The following is a 14,673-nucleotide window of genomic DNA, read 5'->3' on the forward strand; positions in this document are numbered from 1 at the left end:
CATTAATAATATAAATATGTGAATGGAAACATCTACAATTGAGTTGTAGAAACATAGAGTAATTCTGAGTGCTTTTTAGCAAACCATATATATATATATATATATCATATATATAATATATAATATCTTTCCTTATGCAAGTTTCATGATGAATGCAGTACTTCTGATTCTTACATAAAGACCATCAGGGATTTTTTTTTTTTATAAGTAAAGAATAATGACTTTATCTGTTCTATGAAAGTTACATTGTTGTCTGCAAGCTATCTGTGATTTTTAGAAGTGAGCAATGAGTGATTAGGAGAATATGTATTTTATTTTAAGTATGTTGAAGTAATTTAAATTCTCATTAACATTGTATCAAGGCCCATGTGAAAATATCTTGTAAGAATTTACTACAGAAATAACTGTTTACAATGTTTACATACTTGTAAAAAATGATCCAAGGTGACACACGGAGTAGCAGAACGGTTATAAATAAAGTTAGAGAGGTCAGAAAACATATTCTTCAACAAAATGTGGTTGACGAAAAAAAATTATAACAGGAACATATGACAATGCACTACGATTTAGATTTAAATACAGCTCTGGGCTTCCAGATTGCCAAGTCAAATAAGAGTACATTTTCCATTAAATGACAAAAGAAAACATATCAAATCATCTGACAAGAAAAGGTAGAGTATCACTATGCAAATAATATGGTAAATAATTCTGCTAGGAAGATGCCAGTTCTTTGTTTTTTCTTTTTTTTTCCTTCCTTCCTTCCTTCCTTTCTTTCTTTCTTTCTTTCTTTCTTTCTTTCTTTCTTTCTTTCTTTCTTTCTTTCTTTCTTTCTTTCTTTCTTTTTTCTTTCTTTCTTTCTTTTTTTTGAAGAAGCCAATTCTTAAGACACAGGTTACAGAGGACTTATGCAATTATATAGATAGAAATTACCTAGATGTTTTTGAGAGGAGGAGGGAGTATTATCGTTTCCCGTGACTCCTGACTTTTCACATCCATTTACAAACTTATTACATGACAACATCACTAACAGTGGTGTGGGTGACACCTCCCACACTTCTAGGTGTCTGCCCAAAATGCTCTCCTCCCCTGCTACATTTAAGGGACTCCCAGACTTTATTTCTGAATGGAAGCTTTTCCTAAGCATCTAAGCTTGCTCAGAGCACCCCGGGAGGGCACTTTTCACTCTTGTGTTGTTATAGGTGATTTACTTCTCCTCACTAGACTACACACTTCCTCAAGGCACGGGGTATCGTAGTTAGTATTTTGTTCCCAGTATGTCACATGGTCTTTGACACCTGGTAGATGTTCAATACATCTTTGGAGGATGGGTGAATGGATGAATGGATGAATGAGTGAATTTAGGGTCATGCTGGGAGTCTTGTTACCAGTGGGTTTGGGTGAGCAAAGGAGTGAGGAGAAGTGACAGAGGAAAAGGCAGCTGTATATGTGGAGGGGGCTGGTGTGTCTCAGCCTCCGAGCTCAGATTTCACCTGCTTCCTTGAGCAGCTTCCCAGTCTTTAAAAGTCAGCCTGGATATTGATTCTTAGGAGTGGAATTTGGCGAAGGATGAGAAAAGGTTTTGTTTAATCACATTTCCAGAGCTCAAGCTGCTGTTCTCCCGGGCTGACGGAGAGAACCAGTGAAAATCTTGATACAGTTCTATTCGATGAAATGGATTTTTTTCATGCATTCATTTGAAATAGTGGCTTTATCATACTTGCCTTTGGAGGAAGGCAATTTATATTTAGCAAGAACTGCTATTAATTAGTATTCATGGGCATAGCCTTTCTTTCTGTTTGTTCTGATGTTCCAAAATGGCAAGGAAAAAATGCCTGCCATTTAATTATATTAAATCAGATATGTGAACAACAGAATTCTGGCGTCAAGGACTATATTAGCAAATTGTGCCAATTAGAAACACCCAGCAAGTACCGTGCACTTTCCTTTTGCATTAGTGGCTTTTAAATCGTATAGTGGCATAGTAACAAATACAGCTAGCATGGTATGACTGTCACATTTTCCACACGTTCATTTTTAGCTACTTCGCCTTTTAAAGAAAACATACAGTATGCTGTAGGCCTACACATAAGATGCTTCCCGGAATATAAGAGATAATTATATGCTTAAGGAATAATATGCAAACATTCTCCTTTAGATAATTATGAACACTTATTTTTCCACATGGGAAGCTAGCCAAGAAGTTAGACATACTGCACTTTGGGAAGTCATCCATCTTTAATATGTGTAGCAGTACCCTATCGATACTACAAAAAGAAAGTTATCAAATGTCATATGATCAAATGAACAGCCAAAATAAAAAGAAATTTTAAAACGACAATTAACATCCATCATACAGTGCCCTGTGAAAAAACAATCATACGAAGAAACAGAATCTGCTGTAACCATAAATGTTGGCAGTCATCAAAAATGTTCAATTTTTAATAGATTCTGAAGACATTTATGTATATCTTCCTTCTTTTCTAAATATATATTTAAAGTGATCGTTGATATGGTTTGATTAAAATTTACTATCCAGCCAGCTCTTTTTCTATTAGTTCCATTTATTCTTTATTTCAAATTCTCTTTAATTTTTTTGCCTTCTCTGGGCTTGAGTTTTTTTATGATTCCACTTTATCTTCTTTACTGACTTACTACTTGTATATTTATAAAAATTGGTAGTTACCCTAGGATTTCTCCTATAGAGATGTGTGTGTGGGGGTGGGTGGAGGGTTATGTTCAGATAATACTACAGCATCTTACACGTCATTAGGATCTTATACCAGTGTATTTAGAATTCCTTCCCCTCATCTTTTGTCGTACTGTGTTATGTATTTTAACTTTTATGTATGCTGTAAACACACAATACACCGTTTCCATCTTTTGCTCTGGTCAATTACCATTAAAAAGTTAAGATAAAAGGGGCGCCTGGGTGGCTCAGTTGGTTAAGTGTCTGCCTTTGGCTCAGGTCATGATCCCGAAATCCTGGGACTGAGCCCAGAGTCCGGCTCCCTGCAGAGTCTGCTTTCCCTCTCCCCCCTCCCCTCCTCCTCCCCCTGCTTGGTTTGCACACGTGCACATGCCTGCTCTGTCTTTGTCAAATCAATAAAATCTTTTTTAAAAGAAGTTAAAATTAAGAAAAACACAAATTTAACTACCTTAATTTATTCCTTTTCCAATGCTCTTCATATCTTGTGTAAATCTAAATTTCTTACATTCTTTCTGCCTGAAGAACTCCCTTAAACATTTCTTTTCCAGATAGTCTGCTAGCAATAAATTTACTCATTTTTCTTTGTTTGAGAAAATATTTACTTCTCTTTCATTTGTGGATGATACTTTACTGGGTATAGAGTTTTAGATTGGCACTCTTTCTTTTTTCTTCCAGTCCTTGAAAGATATCACTCTACTGTACACCTTGCAGGGTGTCTGATGAGAAGTCTACTGTAATTCTTACTGTTTTTCTGTAAGCAGTGTGTCTCTTTCCCCTGATTTCAAGATTGTCTTCATCTTTGGATTTGAGCAGTTTGAATATGATATGTAGAGTTGTTTCCTTCCCTCCTCCCCAGTCCCATGCTTCTCTGAGCTTCTTAACTCTGTAGTTTGGTGTCTTGTCATTGATTTTGGAAAATCTCATTGTTTTTTTTAAGGAATACTTGAGGCTGTTTGCTCTCTTCTTCCAGGATTCTAATTATTCATATGTTAGATTGTTTGATATCATCCCACAGCTCATGGATGTTCCTTCTTTTTTTCACTTTTTCTCTTTGTGTTTCAAGTTGGGTACTTCTTATTGATTTATCTGTGAGTTCATGGATCTTTACTTGGTTGTATAAAGTGTGTGGAGTCGGTTGAAGGTAGTTTTCATCTCTGTTCTTGAGTTTTGTTTTGTTCTTTTAATTTTATTTATTTGAGAGACAGAGAGGGAGAGAGAGCCGAGCAGGAGGAGGGGAAGAGAAACAAGTAGACCCCCCTCTGAATGTGGAGCCTGATGCCCAGATGGATCCCAGGACCCGAGATCATGACCTGAGCCAAAGGCAGACAGATGCTGGACCGACTGAGCCACCCTGGTGCCCCTCTGTTCTTATGTTTCATATTTCTAGCATTTCCATTTGATTTTTATAGTTTCTATTTCTCTCATGAAAATATCTTTCCAATTTTTATGTGGTCCACTTTTTCATTAAGAGCCTTTAACATATTAATTATAGTTATTTTAAATTCTTTGGTATTTCCAATATCCATGTCATATCTGAGTGTGGTTCTGATGATTGCTTTGCCTTCTCAAAATTCTGCTTTTTTTGCATCATCACTTGCTTGGTAATTTTTTGTTAAAAACTGGACGTATTGTATAGAACAGTAGAGACTGAGGTAAATAATTTTTTATACATGGATATGTGTATGCCTATTCTTACGCTAGGCTTTTAGCGGGGGAGGATTGTAATATGCTCAGGAGTTAGGCTGGGTTTGCAGTTTGTTGTACAGGCTTCGAACTCCTCCACTTAGAGAGTGTGGAGAATCCCAAAGCTCTTTTTCTCACTATTTTCTCCCCAGAGAGAATATAGCCCTCCAGCTGCATCCCATTGTTATAATTACCAGATGCTGTTGGCACAGTGGTGGGAGGTGGGGAAGGAGGAAATGTTCTCTGATGTTCTGATTTAAGCCTCATCCTTAGGCAGGGCAAACCTGGGTCTCAGAGTGTTGTGGCCTTCACAAGTACTCTTGCCCTCCCTTGCTCCAGCTAGGGTGCTTTGCTTAGTGCATGTTCCTGCTTCTTCCCCAGAGGTAGAACTTTATTTTCCCTGTTTCTTTTCTGTAGCTTGGATGGATTTCCAACCATGCCCTAAGAAGAGTTTTGTGGCTCTCATCCCTGCAGATTATCTTTCTAATAGAGGAATTAGGGGAGATGGGTTTGGGTGGAGTTTTGGCAGTGCTGCTCTTCCCCTCCCCCAACAAGTGTCATGAGGGAAATTTTCTCAGAATTCTACACAATCTTGTCTGTGAGTACCTGGAGTGATTCATGGAGGAAAATATATTAGGGGGTGCAGACCCTGCTATGTATACAGCCACAAATGACTTAATACTCTTCCATCAGTATATATTTGGCCCTTAGTAATTCATTAAAAAATTTAGCTGACTCTTATTACTGGCTTGTATGGTATCTGGCAGCATTTGACCCAGGTGTGCAAATGCTTGGTTCTTTTTTATACATGAAATTCCTGCCCTGAAGTGAACTTTTTCTGATAGATTTTTTAAAAAGTCATTAATTTCCAGTTTGGTAAATCTTTTTTTTTTATTTTAAGGGTGAAATTAATGATCTTTACTGCTCTCTATATCACTGGAATGACACAGGAAATTTATCAATGTTTTTAGTTTATTTATTCTAGTGGTGGTATAGTAGTATCTCATTGACCTTTTCAGTTGCATTTTTCTTTTTTTTTTTAGTTGCATTTTTCTGATGGTGAATGATATTGAACATCTTTTTATGTGGTTGTCAGCCATTTGCATACTTGGAGTGTAGTTGAAAGAGTTTATGCTCAAGTTTTTTTACATATTGCCTAATTGGGTTGTTAGTCTATTTATTATTGATTTGTAAGAGCTCGTTACATATTTTGGATACAAGTCTGTCATACAGATTCATTGAAAATGTTTTCTCCTTAGATGCGGCTTGCCTTTTTATTTTTTAATTGTGTCTTTTGATAAAGAAATTTTTTTATTTTTGTGAAGTTCAACTTATCAATTTTGTATGGTTCTTGTTTTCCTTTTTCTTTAAAAAATATCATTGCCTACTCCAATAACAAAAAGTTCTCTTATTTTTTCTTGTAGGAGCTTCGTGATTTTAGATTTCATGTTTTCAACTCTGTGATCCAACTCAAATCAATTTTTGTGTGTGGTACAATGTAGGAGTCAAGGTTCAACTTTTTCCCCTAAATATTTATGTAGTTGTTTCTAGCACCATTGGCTGAAAAGTCTATTCCTTCTCCCATTGAATTATGTTGATCCCTTTGTTGAAAATCAGTTGGCCACATTTATGTGTTTCTACTGCTCTACTCCATTAATTATTCTTTCCATTAATATATTTGTCCATCCTTAAGCCAGTACCATCAAAGATGATTACTATAGCTTGATTGTATGTCTTTGTTTTTCTTAGTGGTGTTTTGAAGTTGGATGGTGTTTTACACTGTGCTGAGAAGGTACTAGAGTTGGATTCATAAGACTCAGAGTCTTATTATCTGTTTCAATTTCACTGGCTAAGAAAGGAAATCAAGACTTTTAAACCTTCTAAGCTCTTCTACCTTCTCTTTTTCTATCTTTTCTTTATTTTCTTTTTCACCTTTTATTTATTTAAAATTAAAAATATAATATCCACTTTGCCTACACATCACATAAAAATGTTTTGAAACATCATTGCTCTATATAGAGTTATAAGGAGTTTTGTATTTACACTGTGTAAAAAGTCCTCTGCACCTCTTAAGAATCATCAGATTTTTTTTTTTTAATTCTTGATTTTGACTTAAAGACAAGGAGAGCCAGGGACACAAAGCCATAGCAGAAATGACTGTTGTATTTCAATTAAAATGGGGCCTCTTTTCTTCTCATCCCCCAAAACCTCTATCTAGAGTCAGGCAAAAACCCAATTAGTTATTAATTGATGTGCATTAAAATTCATTAACTCTGCATGTGAGGTCTGGGCTATAATTAACTGTCTTTCTTACCTTTTGTTCTGAAATCTCTAGGTAAAAGATCCCATTGCTAATCAGAAGGAGGGAAACAGTTTTACTGCCTGCAGTTCATTAGAAGTAAGGTCTTCAGAAAGCTGGGGTCTCAGTGCCCAAAATGTCTCATCATAACCAAGAGATGATGTTTATTTTCCTCAGTGAAGTTTATCTTTGACATACTTGAAAAGGGAAAAAATGTGTAATAGTTTACAACATTCTGATCGTATGACAGTCCCACTTTAAATTACACTTTGTATATGTCTTCAGCCAAATAAAAATTTGTATGCAAACTTAAGATCCAAAGAAATATCTCCTGAATGTGAAGTTTCTAATAGTTTGAAAATGATCAATTTTAAACTAAATATATTGAAACTGTATATTTTCTTAAAAGATACCTTACAAATGCATGTTAGACAAAGTAAATTATCTCAGACTCAACTGAAGTAAACATTTTCCTAAATAGCTTGCCCTCTAGCTTGCCAGCATGCTATTTAGACAGATTTACAGTAAGAGTTATATTGGAGCTTTGGTATCCATCTGCAAAAATAACAAAAAAGTAACTATTATTCCTTATGATTTCAAGTTCCTTAAAAGTTGGGTATGAGGAGAATTATGCACAGACTTTATTTAAGTGAAGATCTTAATCCATTTTGCAGTGGATTCCATCCATGGGTAGAGTCAAAACAAAGAAAATCATAAAATTTAGAGAAAACCATTAAGAACTCTAATCTCTCTACTTCTCCACTCTTTAAATCGGACAACTGGAGCTCTATGATTTAAATGACTTTCCCAAAGCCGTAACTCTGGTAAGTGCCAGAATTATAGGACACACTTGTTTTCTATCTAGTTCATAACCAGTTATCTCCAGGACATAATGAACTTAACTTGCAATTCGTGCTTGAATCTGAAAATTATCATACCAAAAAAGAAAACAACAAACTCACAAATAATCTGATTTAAAAAATGGGCAGAGGACCTGAATAGACATTTTTCCATAGAACACATGCAAATGACCAACAGAAACAAGAAAATATGCTCAACACCACTAATCATTAGGAAATTGCAAATTAAAACCATATTGAAATATTACTTTACACCTGTCAGAAAGGCTAGTATCAAAAAGACAAGAAATAACAAGTATCGGTGAGGATGTGGAGAAAAGGTAACCCTGTGCACTGTTGGTAGGAATGTAAATTGGTGCAATCACTGTGGAAAAGAGTAAGGAGTTTCCTCAAAAAATTAAAAGTAGAAAAACCATACAATCTAGTAATTCCACTCCTGAGTATTTACCCAAAGAAAATGAAAACACTAATTCAAAAAGATATGCACCCCTGTGTTTATTGCTGCATTATTTAGAATAGCTGAGATATGGAAGTAACTCAAGTGTTCATTGACAGATGAATGGATAAAGATATGATATATAGGTGGAATATTAGTCAGCCATAAAAATTCTGCCATTTGCAGCAACATGGATGGACCTTGAGGGTATTATGCTAAGTGAAATAAGTCAGACACAGAAAAACCCATACCATATGATTTCACTTATGTATAGAATCTAAAAACCAAAACAAATGAACAAACAAACAGAAACAGAATCATAAATAAAGAGAACAAACTGGTGGTTGCCAGAAGGGAGAGAGTTGAGAGGATAGGCACAATAAGGGAAGGGGATTAGGAGATATAAAATTCCAGTTATAAAATAATTAAATTACTGGGATGAGAAGTACAGAATAGGGATTATCATCAATAATTTTGTGATAACTTCTGTGGTGACAGATGGTAATGACTTATCATTGTGAGCATGGAGTAATGTATAGAATGCCAAGTCACTGTGTTGTATACCTGAAACTAATATAACATTGACATCATTTAACTTCAATAAACAAAACAAAACTTACTCTTAGTTCCGTATTTTCCATATTAATTAATACTACCCCATCCATCTGGTTGTTCACTCCCCAATTAAGTCATTCTTAACATCTTACTCACTCTCTACATGCAGCCCTTTAGCACATCCTCTCAATTCTTCTTCCAAACTATATTTTGTGTTCATCCCCTTTATTTCTTCTCCACTGCTATCATTCTAAGCCAAATCACTTACATCTCTCACCTGAATTACTTGGGAGCCTGATATTTGATGTTCTTGGAAACTCTTTCCCCTTTATAATTTTCTATGTAACAGAGAGAGATACATTTTTAAATGTAAATCTCAGCCTATTGCTCATATCATTTCCCTGCTTAATGACCTTCAATGATTTTCCACTACATTTAGAATAAAACCCAGATTTTCACCATAATCTCCAAGACTCTATGTGATCTCAATCTTGTTTATTTGTTTGATTTCACTATCTGTCACTCTCCTCTCTACTAACTACATTCCAGCCATAAAATTTGGGTTTCAGCTTTTTTTTTTTTTAAAGATTTAATTTATTTATTTGACAGAGAGATAGTGAGAGAGGAAACACAAGCAGGGGGAGTGGAAGAGGGAGAAGCAGGTTTCCCACTGAGCAGGGAGCCTGATGCGGGGCTCCATCCCAGAGCCCTGGGATCACGACCTGAGCCGAAGGCAGACGCTTAATGACTGAGCCACCCAGGCGCCCCTGGGTTTCAGCTTCTTACACAAGTCAACCATCCTTTACCTTTGCCCCCAAAATATGTTCTTGAAGATTGGGAGTTTAAAAAATATAGAGAAAGAGAGTTACTGGTGTACCATGTATTTTTCCAACCACCTCTTGAGAAGGGGATTCCTTCTCTAGCCTCCAAGCCAAGTAGTTTCAGAAACCTACTCAGCGTTCTCAGTGTGGTGCAGGAGAGGATGAAGAACATAACTCCGTAACTTTCACCTGAAGATGTCTGACAGTTGGTGACCTGATAGTGGAGAAGTAAAGAACATTATAAGAGGAGAAACCTGGGCTTCCATTGATGGAAGGTTAGTGTGAATTTTTCCAGGAGGCTAAGTGAGCCCTTAGGAAAGGGCAGAACTTGAAATTGATCCCTGTCTGGAGGGCAAGGTATCCCCAGTAGACAGTCTTTATGTATCTGAAGGATTGCTGAAAGCCAGAGGCTAAAGGGCTGTCATGACATTCAGCTGGAAAGAACATTCCTTGGACCAGGAAACCCTTAGTGAATGGTTAACAGCAGGAATGGTGCTATGGACTGAATGATATCCCTCCAAAATTCATCTATTGAAGCTCTAATCCCAAATGTAATGGTACTTGGAGATGGAGCCTTTGGGATATAATCAGGTTTAGATGAGATAATGAAGATGAGTTCTAATGATGGGAGTAATGCCCTTTTAGAGAAAGACACCAGAAAATCACTTTCTTTCTTTCTCTCTGTTTTTTATTTATTTTTTATTTTATTTTTTAAGATTTATTTATTTGAGAGAGAGAGAGAGAGAGCACAAGAAGGGGGAAAGGTCAGAGGGAGAAGCAGACTCCCCGCTGAGCAGGGAGCCCAATGTGGGACTCGATCCTGAGACTCCCGGATCATGACCTGAGCCAAAGGCAGTCGCTTAACCAACTGAGCCACCCAGGTGCCCTCTCTCTGTTTTTTAAATGAAAGAAATGACTTTGAAAATTATGTGTACATAATAAACGAGATTACTAATGGGACATGTATGAAGGCATTAAAATGGGAGAACTTAGAATGGAACCCGGGAAAACACTCATGTGTAAGGGAGTAGAAGAAGAGGATCCAGTGGAAGTCAAGAAGGAGCACGAAAAGATGTTCAGCATCACTCATCGTCAGGGAAATACAAGTCAAAACCACGATGAGATAGCACCTCACACCTGTCCAGAATGGCTAAAATTAACAACACAAGCAACAACAGGTGTTGGTGAGGATGTGGAGAAAGGGGAACCCTCTTGCACTGTTGGTCGGAATGCAAAGTGGTGCAGCCACTCTGGAAAACAGTAGGGAGGGTCCCCAAAAAGTTAAAAATAGAACTACCCTACAACCAGCAATTGTGCTACTAGGTATTCACCCAAAGGATACAAAAATACAGATTCAAAGGGGTACATGGCAGCCTTGTCAACAATAGTGCAATATTTCCACAGCAAACTATGCAAAGAGCCCAAAAGACCATTGACTGATGAATATATAAAGAAAAGGTGGTACACATACATACAATGGAATATTACCCAGCTTTCAAAAAGAATGAAATCTTGCCATTTGTAATGACATGGATGGAGCTAGAGTGTATTATGCTAAGCAAAATAAGTCAGTAAGAGAAAGACAAATACTGTAGGATTTCACTCACACGTAGAATTTAAGAAACAAAACATATGGGAGGGGGGAAAAGAGAGAAGTAAGCAAACCATAAGAGACTCTTAACAATAGAAAACAAACTGAGGATTGATGGAGGGAGGTGGGTGGGGGATGGGCTAGATGGGTGATGGGTATTAAAGAGGGCACTTGTGATAAGCACTGGGTATTATATGTAAGTGATGAATCACTGAATTCACTCTGGAAACCAATATTGCACTGTATGTTAACTAACTAGAACTTAAATAAAAATTTGAAAGAAAAAAAAAGAAGGAACAGACACAGAGGGAAAGAAAACTTAGAAATACAGTGTCATGGAAGTCAAATGAGAGGAGTCTGTTAAGGGAGTAGACAATTGTCAAATTTTGCAAAGAGATTGACGGTAATGAGGAATGAAAAAGACCAGAGGTTCCAAAGTTGTTGTGTTTTAATTCCCATATTTAGAAAATAAAGATAGTTGAGATGTTGCTAAACAAACAAAATGAAACCAAATAATACAAAACACCAAGCATTACTTGTAGCAAATCCAGATTTTTAAGAAGGGAATAATAAAGATTTAAATTCTCTTATGCACCCTAGAGAATCATATTGGGCTAGTGTGCTGTGAAACTCAGAGTTGTGTTTTTTTTTCTTTTTTTACATTGTTTTAAGGTTCCTCCAATTTTGAAGAGTTATCCCCAGGATTTGGTAACCGAATATGTGGTGAATTTTTAAACATCATGTGAAATTGCCCACCTTTGCCAAAAGTTCTAATAAACCAGTAAGAATAAAGTCCTTTCTTTATATGTGACTATAACTGGGATTTTAAAGCCAGGGGAACCTTGTGTGTCATCTAGTTTTGCAGATGAGGAAACCAAAGTTCAGAGAAGTCAAGTCTCCCTCAAGGTCACTTAGATAGTTATTGGCAGAAATGGGAATAGAAATTAAGTTTCACGACACCTCTTGAAGGGCATATTTTCACTATATCTCACTGGTGCTTCTTAAAAATTAGTGACTGGAAAGTAGAAAATGATCATTAGTGACGGGATGAAGCCCAAGCAGATGGTCTGGTGAGGTAAAGCTTATGGCACGGAGCAGAGACACAATTAACAGATACAGTTGGATTTGCCATGGAGGAAGTGAATTTTATGACTCATAACAGAACCCCACAAAAGAGAATTCTGGCAGTTTCAGGTCAACTTTCAACAGTCCTTGCTTGAGACCCAGCTTGCTTAATGGGCTGAGCTACCCTGGGTCCTCTTGGGGCTCATTAGATAAATGATGATGGTCTTTAGACCTTGAGATTTGGAGCCAAAGTCCTTGTGCTGCAAGAGGCAGACCAGCAATGACTGTTAATATTAAAGAGCAATCGATCATTGGGATTTGAATTAGGGGAAGCAATGCCAGTTCTCTTTTGAGGACACAGATATCATGCAAGGCTTGGGATATATGTACGTTGTCAACTTCTTTTAACCGTGGAAACTGGAATCAGCAAATTCATATGTGAACTATACCTCCTCATGGTTTTGCTTCTTAATTCTGGGTCACACCAATAGAGTATCACTTTCTACCCATTGGCTAAGAGATACATGTTGCATTAAAATAAAGCATATAGTAAAAATGGGAGAGTTATTTGCTTCTCTGAGTAGTACAAATCATGATGGGACTCCCGCATAATCTAACTCACACCTCTACAGGGCAGGTAAACCCCACATAATTAACTCAGGCAGCCCTTCTCATGGCTGCTACCAATTTAACACTCAAACCACAGTGACTTAAATTTGTGGTTTTCTTCTCAAGATCTCTAGGCCTTCTGGGAAACTGAATAGTAAAATTTTTTAATGGGAAGTCTTCAAAATATATAAATATGTAAATAAATGAAGGCATCTTTCACCAGTCTCATGGGCTCGTAACCTCATCATTGGTGGTAAGATGTTCTGGTCCTGTGAAGGCAGAAGAGTAACTTCGAGTTTGCTGTCTATGTGGATGATATTTCAGAGTTTAACCAGTTGAAAGAAGTTCTGCTGAACTTACTTCACTATCAGTGATGCCTTTGAGGTTGGGTGTGCTTGACTGCATTTTCTTTTGCCCTCAAAGGGTTTCTCCTCAAAGAGGGGCTGCATTAGCCTGTTAGAAAAACTATGCAAGTGATGATAATTCCGGGCAGGGATCATTTCTTGTAAAAGGCTCTGGGGAACTTGGATGGTTCAGTGTTTAGTTTTCATCTGAAGATGGGACTTAGTGAAAATGATAAGATGGGGCTTAGCCTTGCTGGCCTTGTGAGGGCTGGGAGCATGCACTAAATCTGCTGACAACTCCTACCTTTTAGTTATGTAAATCTCTCAATGAACAGCGTAATCAATCACGAGTTTGCTGCCTATATTAACTTCTAACTTTCACTCTGTTGGGATATTTTCACAGCGGACTGGAATCAATATTTTGTTCTGCCAGGACTAAACACTAAAGAGTGGTGCATACAGACCCTATAATTCATTTAAAAATATGAATCCTACAATCTCCCTCCACTCACGATTGTTTTTAAAAACTCTCAGGACATTATTTCCTCTTGAGGGATAGATCCTATATTAGCAATCTTGAAGGGGAAAAAAGTTTTATTGTGGGAGGAGCTTTGAAAACGTAAGCTCAACAAATTCCTTAAAAATGTAAATCTATGGTTATCCTTTTTATTTTCCTAATCGTGAGTTTTCCAACACTGCCTATAATTTCTTCTTCCTTTGTTAAGCAGGAAAGAGCAAGCTAAAGTCAGAACACAAGCAAAGTGATGAAGGCCATAGTTTCTCATGAGTTGCTATCAAAATACACCCATTCATTTCTCTTTGATAGCTTTTCTGCACTCTCCACTATTTCTGAATCTGGAAGTTTGAGGATAGAGAAGAGATCAGATGGATTTGGTGGCTGAAGTAAAAAGGCAGGGCAACTGTGGACATGAGCTTGCCATGGATGGCCAAGCAGGGAGCTCTGGAACAATGGCTTCTGTTCTATGCTCTGTTACTGTCTGGTGGCATGTCCTCACTCTCTTCCCCAATTACAGCCTAGTTGCTATAAAAAAAAGATGTTAAATTGTTGACTCGTGTTGATTGCTCTTCTAATTTCCCAACTTGTAAGTTATATTCTATGAGAGGTAACCCCAGAAAGTCATCCATTTGGAATATGTCATGTGGTATGGTGGGAAGGAAGGAAAGGGAGAGAGGAAAGGTGGGTAGTGCATTCACTCCATGATTCCTTGTGAAATTAAATTGCTGCCAACATGTGTCACTCTGACAGATTCCTAAGCAGGTTTTAAAGCTTCTTAGAGATGTTTAAGAGGCTGCATTAGCCAGCAACTGTGAAGATCACCAGTGAGCTGCTGAATGATTCTCTGCCTAAATTGGTCATAAGCCCAGATAACAGAAAGATGGGAAATAGATAAAACAGGGAGTTTTCCCCCCTACCTCTATGACTCCTTAGGGATTAATGAGGTACCCCGTGAAGACAGAGAAAGCGTGTGGGGCATATTATTCTTACCATTACTGTCTACAAATGATGAACAGCCCCAAATGACAATGTCCTTGGACATCGGAAGGAAAAAGGGCAAATTTATGAAGTGTCTTTTCAGCCCAGTAAAGGAATGCCATTGCCCAGCATTTAAAAAAGTAACAACCACAAGTAATAAATATTGGTTATACCAAACATGCAGAATTCAGAGGCTGCACGTAACTGC

This window comes from Mirounga leonina, unplaced genomic scaffold, assembly GCF_011800145.1.
Source record: "Mirounga leonina isolate KUSES-001 unplaced genomic scaffold, KU_Mleo_1.0 Mir_129, whole genome shotgun sequence".
In the NCBI taxonomy this organism is placed as follows: Eukaryota; Metazoa; Chordata; class Mammalia; order Carnivora; family Phocidae; genus Mirounga; species Mirounga leonina.